The sequence below is a fragment of the Carlito syrichta genome, unplaced genomic scaffold, assembly GCF_000164805.1.
Source record: "Carlito syrichta isolate Samal-C Ts95f unplaced genomic scaffold, Tarsius_syrichta-2.0.1 Scaffold135648, whole genome shotgun sequence".
Classification (NCBI taxonomy): domain Eukaryota; kingdom Metazoa; phylum Chordata; class Mammalia; order Primates; family Tarsiidae; genus Carlito; species Carlito syrichta.
The window spans coordinates 13,228-22,005 of NW_007079744.1; the positions used below are offsets into that span (position 1 = coordinate 13,228).

The 8,778-nt window shown below is 43.4% G+C and overlaps 2 pseudogenes; both read right to left on the minus strand.

Annotated features, from left to right (window-relative positions):
* LOC103250888 overlaps nt 1–8,778 on the minus strand; it is a 29,607-nt pseudogene that overhangs the window by 7,700 nt on the left and 13,129 nt on the right.
* On the minus strand, nt 7,738–7,969 carry LOC110594763 (annotated as a pseudogene).

The following is an 8,778-nucleotide window of genomic DNA, read 5'->3' on the forward strand; positions in this document are numbered from 1 at the left end:
TGAATTTTTTTTTTTTTGAGTCAGAGTCTCATTCTGTCACCCAGGTTGGAGTGCAGGGGCACGCTCATGGCCACCACAGCTTTGATCTTCTGGGCTCAGATTATACTTCTGAGTAGCTGGAACTATAGGTGCACATCACCATGCCCAGCTAATTTTTCTTGATTGATTGTAGACATGAGGTCTCACCAAATTGCCCAGTCTGGTCTCGAACCCCTGGATTCAGGCAATCCTCTCGCCTTCACCTCCCAAAGTACTGGGATGAGCCCTGTACCTGGCATGAAGTTAAGATTTTAACAAACGCCTTTCTCCCTTCTCTATTTTCCGTTTTATTCTCACTCCCCCTTTCCCTCCTGGAAAATGTGCTGCAGTGTTGACGTGTTTCCATTTCCTCTCCATACCCAAAATATCTCCAGTCAGCTTGAAGAGTTTCTTCTTTTTGAAGGTTCTTTCTGGGCGCTTAACTGGTCTGTTCATGGCTGGGGCTACATAGATGGGGTTGTTCTTATCTCTTGAACCAGGTGATGAAGAACATTTTGCTGTTAAAAATTCAAATGTAGACCAAAGAATAAGAATGTTATATTTCTTTTTTTTGAGTTGGAGTCTCACTCCGTCGCCCAGACTGGAGTGCAGTGGCCGCTCCCGGCCACCACAGCCTCGACCTGCTGGGCTCCAGCGATCCTTCCACCTCAGCCTTCCGAGTAGCCGGAATTACAGGCATGCGCTACCACGCCCGGCTGATTTTTTGATTTATTGTAGAGATGAGGTCTCGCTGCCCAGGCGGGTCTCGAACCAGCGGGCTCAGGCAATCCACTCACCTCAGCCTCCCAAATGCGCGGGATTACAGGCTGCCTGAATTTGGGCGCGGGATTACCAAGCCCGGCGAATGTTATATTTCATTAAGCAGTCACTCACTAACATTTATTAAGCATTTACTATGAGCACCTTCTGTTAAATGTTGAGGAAACAAAGAATAGAGGGTCTTTGCAGTGCTTCTCAAACTATCATGAAGGATTTTTTAAAAATTCCAATCCATTGCAGACTGATACTTTTGTGCAATAAACATTAGTTACTAGAAAAATGAATAAATCAGAAGCATATAAAATGCAAGCTCCATTTTTTTTCTTTTGAGTCGGAATCTTACTCTGTCACTCAGGCTGGAGAGCAGGGGCACCCTCACAGCCACTGCAGCTTTGACCTGCTGGGATCAGGTGATCCTTCAGCCTCAGCCTTTCAAGTAGCTGGAACTACAGGCATGTGCCATCTCACCCAGCTAATATTTTGATTTATTGTAGAGATGAGGTCTTGCCAAGTTGCCCAGGCTGGTGTCGAACCCCTAGGCTCAGGTAATCCTCTTGCCTCTGCCTTCCAAAGTGCTGGGATTACAGGCATGAGCCACTGTGCTGGGCCACAAACTCCATTTTGAAAACTAGATTAAATGGACATAAAATTAGTCTGTCAACATGTTAGAAGTTTCTAAATGCTTACTCTCAATTTCTGTATTTATCTTGGACTAGAAACAAACAGTTCTTGTCAGTGGCCCACACTCTGGGAGCACTGTTCTACACCAGTGCTTCTCAAATTGTAATGTATACAGGAATCAACTGGGAATTTTGTTAAAATGCAGATTCTGGGGTGAGCCCTAAGAGTCTGCATTTCTGATAATTCCAGGAGATGACAGTGCTGCTGGTCTACAGACAACACTGAGAGTAGAAGAATCTAGAGACAAGTGGATAAGAGGGAGAGAGGAAGAGGGAATTAGAGTATGGCAGAAAACTCCTCTGCATGTATGTGCCAAATGCCATGGGATCACCAGAGTGAATAAGTAAATCACCCCAAGAAAGTCAGAGAAGGCATCCCAGAGGAAGTGACATTTGACATTTGTTTTGAAGGATGAGCTAGAGTTCTCCAGATGGACAAAGGCAAAGATAAGACAAAAAGTCACTTTGGGCTGAGAGAACAAAATTAAAAAATGCATGGAGAAACAAAATATGGGCAAGGAAGGCAGTTTAAAGTCAGGTTATTAACTTTTTAAGTCTCACAAGGAATGGAATGCCTACCACTTAGGAATAATCACTGTTCAGCTTAAGAAATAAACGATGGCTGGGCCTGTAATCCTGCGCCTTTGGGAGGCTGAGGTGAGTGGATTGCCTGAGCCCGCAGGTTCGAGACCTGCCAGGGCAGTGAGACCTCATCTCTACAGTAAATCAAAAAATCAGCCAGGCGTGGTAGCGCATGCCTGTAATTCCGGCTACTCGGAAGGCTGAGGCGGAAGGATCGCGGTGACTGGGAGCGGCCACAGCATTCTGGGCGACAGAGTGAGACTCCAACTCAAAACAAAACAAAACAAAACAAAACAAAAAAAGAAATAATGCCAACATAAAGTCTATTGTGTACGCCTTGGCAAAAGTATCCCTTCTTTCTCTCAGAGAGGTAACCCTTTCCTGAATTTTGGAGTTTATCATTCCCACATATTTTTCATACTTTATCTATAAATGCATAGGAGATACATATGTATCCTCTAGTCAAGGCATGCATTGGTTTTTGTTTTTGTTCTTTTTTTAGAGAGGAGGTCTTGCTATTACCCAGGTTGGAATACAGTGGTGTGGTCACAGCTCACTGCAGCCTCAAACTCCTAGGTTCAAAGTGATCCTCCTGCTTCAAACTTCTGAGTAGCTGAGACGACAGGCATGTGTCACCATGCCTGACTAAGGCAAGCATTTTTACATGATTAAACTATTGTGCTAATTTTTTTGCAAGTTACTTCTTGGCCCAACATTTTGTCTGTGAGATTCGTGCAGGTGATATGAGCAGTTCTAATCAGTTATTTAGAGGGTAGACTTTCTCAGGCTTGGTGACTGAATGTGGGAAATAAGAGGAATTTGGGGTCACATATTCTGACATGTTTAGAGAATGGTGATGCTCTTGAATAAAATGAGAAAATATAGTAAATGAGTAAACAAGTAGTTAACAATTTGGTTTAATGTGAGACACCTGCAGGCATTCAGATATAGATGGTTAGCAGTTGAAAATAGCATCTGGAGCTCAGGAGAGAAAAAGATTGAGATCTGGAATCTAAGGAGAGTAGAAGCATTGAGAGAGAGGATGTGATGATCTAGGGAGGAATGCATGGGGTTTTGGTGACACACTGATTAGCCTTGAGCAGAAGAGGAGGAGTAACCAGCTGCTAGAGACAAGATCTCAAAATGGATGAAGCTGAGTCAATGAAGCAGGTAGAATTCTACTAATCAGATATAATCTGCTCTTTGTAAAATTAGACAGTAGTTCGAACTACTTGAATTACCCAGGAGTGCCAAGATCCTCTTTGTTTGTTGTTCCTTCTGTTTGTTAAGCCACGGCATCAGGCTCACCATCAGCGAGAATAAGAACGAGAGGAGGATCACCTAGGCAGGACAATCATAGGAGAACTTAAGGAGAAGGTATTACAGATCCAGGAAGATGGCATCATATGGAAAGGTGGATGTTAACGATACATTTCAATGACTAGGCCCTTTCTTTTCTTTCTTTCTTTCTTTTTTTTTTTTTTTGTGAGTTGGAGTCTTACTCTGTTACCCAGGCTGGAGGGCAGCGCCACGATCCCAGCCACTGCCGCCTTGACCTGCTGGGCTCCGGCGATCCTTCTGCCTCAGCCTTCCAAGTAGCCAGAACTACAGGCTCATGCTACCGTGCCCGGCTAATTTTTCTGATTTATTGTAGAGACGAGGTCTCGCCAAGTTGCCCAGGTGGGTCTCGAACCTGCGGGCTTAGGCAAGCCTCTTGCCTCGGTCTCCCAAAGTGCTGGGATTGCAGGTTGAGCCACCAAGCCCAGTATAGGCCCTTTATTTTCATGGAAAACTGAGAATTGACTAATGATGGGGACCTGGAAGGGTCCTAGAGTCTAAATTTTCATTTTCTCCTGTAGTTCTTAATCTGGCTGGCTAGAAAAGCTCCACCTGTTGGGCTTGGGTGATCCTTCTGCCTTAGCCTTACAAGTAGCTGGAACTATAGGTGCGTGCCACCACACATGGCTAATTTTTTGATTATTGTAGAGACAAGATCTTGCCCAAGCTAGTCTCGAACCCCTGGGCTCAGGCAATCCTCTCTCCTCAGCCTCTCAAAGTACTGGGATTACAGGCATGAGCCACCATGTCTGGCTGTTTTGTTTTTTAATCTCTAGTAGTAGGATTATACAATATGAGGGGGAGTCAAAAAGAAACTGGAATTAATTTTTGGAGGGCATGCCCCTTGTAGCACAGGCATCCCCCACTAGGTAAGTATTCTAGGAAGCCATTGGCATCAGTATACCAGCTAGCATTGTTGTGAGGCTGTGTTTGGCTTCAGCAAGTTTTTTTTTTTTTTTTGGATATTCTTTCAATGTGTTGAAAGATGGGTGATTTACAAGTGCACCTGCCCACACTGCGCTGAGTTTTGACCAAAAAAACAGCATGACCCCTGTGCCCTACCCTCTCTGTTTACCCGATTTCGTCCCAACAACTTGTTTTTGTTTCCCTGAATGAAAAAAGTCCTCCAAGGGAAACGTTTTGCTCATGTGGAAGAGGTGAAACAAAAAACTGCAAAAGCCCTAAAAAAGGCATCACAATTGATGAGTTCAAAAACTGTTTTGAGCAGTGGAAAAGCATCTCAGTCAGTATATTGCGTCAAACAGAACACTTTGATGGTAACTGAAGTTTAAACATGTAAGAATAAATATGTGTTTTTATAAATAAATTCCAAGATTTTTTTGGGTCTCTTGTATTTTTAGTTTATTAATTTTCCCTTTTTATATATTTTTTTGAGTTGGAATCTCACTCTGTCGTCCAGGTTGGAGTGCAGTGGCATGCTCACGGCCACTGCAGCCTCGACCTGCTGGGCTCAAGTGATACTTCAGCCTCAACCTTCCAATTAGCTGGGACCACAGGCATGCATCACCAGGGCCAGCTAATTTTTTGATTTATTATAGAGATGAGGTCTCGCCAAGTTGCCCAGACGGGTCTCAAACCCATGGGCTCAGGCAATCCTCTCACCTCAGTCTCCCTAAATGCTGGGATTATAGGTGTGAGCCACCACACCTGACCCACATTTTTATAAAAAAACCTCTGGTTTGTAGAAAGCTCTGGGGAGAGAAAGTGTAAAAAAGAAGAACAGAGTAAGTGGAGACCAAAGTGTTAGCTTAATTCTTGGTATTGCTACAGTGGGAAATTTGGTTGGATCCACCATCAACTGGACTTTGGGACTGTTCACTAGAGGGCAACTTGAGGTTTGTAGAGCAGACATACCCAGAGCTTCCACCTCAAACCTTTCAAACTCCAAAAGCCAAGGGGTAGAGAGAAGAGCCCCCATACCTCCTCTAGACACTAAGCCTGGCCCCGGCCCAGGTCCACTGTGCACACCCCTGGGAAGCCCAGGACTAGCAGAATAGACCACACTGCAGGCAGGCAAGCCCGAGAAAGGAATCACCCACTCAGATTCTTCTTACTGAGATAAGGTAGGGTATGGGGAGTGTGGCCCCAGGTTGAAAATGGATCACTCTTAGGCTGGGCATGGTGGCTCATTCTTACAATCCCAGCACTTTGGGAGACAGAGGCAAGAGGACTGCCTGAGCTCAGGAGTTCAAGACTAGCCTGAGCAACATGGTGAGACCTCATCTCTACAATAAATAAAAAAATAAGCCAGGTGGAAGGATTATCTGAGCCCAGCGGGTCAAAGCTGTGGTGGCTGTGAGCATGCCACTGCACTCCAGCCTGTGTGACAGAGTGAGACTCTGACTGAAAAACAAAACAAAACAAAAACTGAAAATGTAGAGTATATTCTCTGTTTTTGCTTTTAATTTCTTTTGAGTCTGAGTCTCACTCTGTTGCCCAGGCTGGAGTGCAGTGGCACACTCATAGCTACTGCGCACCCTTGATCTCCTGGGCTCAGGCGATCCTTTCTCCTCAGCTTTCCAAGTAGCTGGAGCTACAGGTGTGCGCTACCACAACCTGCTAATTTTTAAAAATTTATTGTAGAGATGAGGTCTCACCAAGTTTCCCAGGCTGGTCTCAAACCCCTGGGCTCGCTCATCCTCCCAAAGTGCTGGGATTACAGGCATGACCCACTGCGTCTAGCCACATTTCTTTTTTTTTTTTTGAGTCAGTCATGTTGTCCAGGCTGGTCTTGAACCCATGGGCTCAGGCAATCCTCTTGCCTCCGCCTCCCAACGTGCTGGGATTATAGGCATGAGCCACCACCATGCACAGCCTCACATTTTTAAATAACATTGTTAATAGTTGCTCCATATTCCATGATCTGGTCATCTCATACTATATTAAACAATGCCCTGTTGTTGGACAGTTAAGTTCTTGCAATTTATTTTATTATAAACCACTCTGAATTTTCTCAAGGTATTTCTTTAGATACAAAACTCTTCTGGCAAAAGGATGCAGAACTTGAAGGTTATTGTTATATATTGCCAGGTTTTCCTCAACCAGCACTGATGGTTCATCATCATCTATTATTTGTTTTTCTTTGCCATTGTTAAAAACAGAAATGGAATCTTATTGTTTTACTTTATTGGACCAGTGAAGATGAATTTTTTTTACACTTTTTGACATTGTTATCACAATTATTTTGCTTTAAAAAAAAAAAATATATATATATTTTTGAGTTGGAGTCTCACTCTGTTGCCCAGACTGGAGCGTAGTGGTCGCTCCCGGCCACCACAGCCTCGACCTGCTGGGCTCCGGCAATCCTTCCACCTCAGCCTTCCAAGTAGCTGGAACTACAGGCACGTGCTACCACGCCCGGCTAATTTTTTATTTATTGTAGAGATAAGGTTTCACCAAGTTGCCCAGGCGGGTCTCGAACCCACGGGCTCAGGCAACCCACTCACCTCAGCCTCCCAAAGGCAGGGGATTACAGGCTGAGCCACCCAGCCCAGCTAAAATATTTATATTTTAACTTACAGTAAGAAAATTACACTTTTTGGTGTATAACTCACTGAGTTTTAACAATTGCATAGAGTTGTGTTTTCACCACTACAGTCAAGATACTTAATAGTTTCATCGCCCCCAAAATACCCTCGGGATGTCCCTTTATATTTAGGTTTTAAAAAAGAAGAGTCCTTATCTTTTAGAAACATAAAGACTAAAATATAGATGAAATGGATAAAAATAAATGAAGTTTGACATTTTTTCCCCAAATACTAGATGAAACAAGATTGTCCATGAGTTGGTAATTGTTGAAGCTGAGTAACAAGACTTAGAATTCATCATTCTATTTTCAACATTTTTTTGTGGGTTTGACATTTTCCTTAATTAAAGCTTTAAAAAATTATTTTGTTGCTTTTTTTTTTTTTCCCCTTACCATTACAAAAGTTTACTTAACGAAAAGTTTAGGCTAGGCTCAGTGGCTCAGCCTCCATCCCAGCACTTTGGGAGGCTGAGGTGAGTGGATTGTCTGTGTGTTCGAGACCAGCCTGAGCAACTTGGCAAGATCTTGTCTCTACAATAAAGCAAAAAATTAACCAGGCGTGGTGGCACACGCCTGGAGTTCCAGCTACTTGGAAGGCTGAGGCGGAAGGATTACCTGAGCCCAGGAGGTCAGTGCTGGTATAACCGTGAGCGTGTCTTTGTACTCCAGCCTGGGTGACAGAGTAACTCCAACTCAAAAAAAAAAGTTTAATATGAAAATGTACATGACCTGATTTTTACATCAAACAGGCCCTTTGGAGAAAGGACATAAACTTCTCTGCTAAAAAGCCATTTATACCCATCCCAAGGCATCTAACATGGTGAGACCATTTCCCTGTATTACCACCACGCTAATATTGTTCTGCTGCCCACTGGTTACCATTTCCACACATTCATCTATCACAAGATTCATAAAGGGGTCAAATCCCTGAAACATTCCTTGGATATGTCTGCCACCATTTAATTTCAATGATTACTTCTTGTCCATATATTTTTTTCAACTTGGGAGAGTGAGCTTTGCTCATGGTGTCAGCTCCACAGGCTCAGAGATGCCTTGAAATCGAATTTGCAGCCTCCTCACACTTGCGCTACAGGCGTTTTGCCTTACTTTTTTTAAAAGTAGTTTGTTGTCAATTGAGTTTTTACTCTCCCTCTTCACTCCCCAAGACTTTTCTGCCATACTGCTATAGACTATTAGTTCTTGTTAGTTTTTCTGTGGTAACATACACATATTCCTAACAAGTGTCACTCTGCCTGTTTCTACTTTTTGTTGGTTTTGTGTGTGTGTGTGTATTGATTTTCAAAAAAGTTAAATTGTCAGAAACATTAGGTACCTTGGGTTGACATTCACAAACTTCCATTTCTCAAGCTTCCTGCAACTCAAATGGTTTTTCCCATTCTTTACTGGCTGGGTGATGAAGATGTTTTGAAGCACTGATAAAATAACTGAAATAGCCCAGATAGTGGCTTGGTTTTTATTCAGTTCCAACCTATAAAGTGCTGAAAAAAAGGCTGAAGTCAGGCTAGTGAGACTTAGAAGGAGTCAGCAGATACAAGTCAGCCATTTGGGCAGGCCATTAGAGATGGGCTTCTTCTCTTATTCTGGACCCAGGATGGGAAAACTGGTGACCTCCCCGAAGAAAAAAAGTTGAAGGAATAATCTTGTACCCAACAACTGAGAAAGAGAATTAGGAAGAGTACAGGTGATTAAGTTAGGTGCAGTGAGTTACCTGGCTGACTCTTGCTGCATGGGAAGAATGTGTGTTTCCATGAGTTCCTGGAGTTTTTGAAATTCACTGGCTGTGGGGGGGGGGATGGGATTAACAGTCGCAAA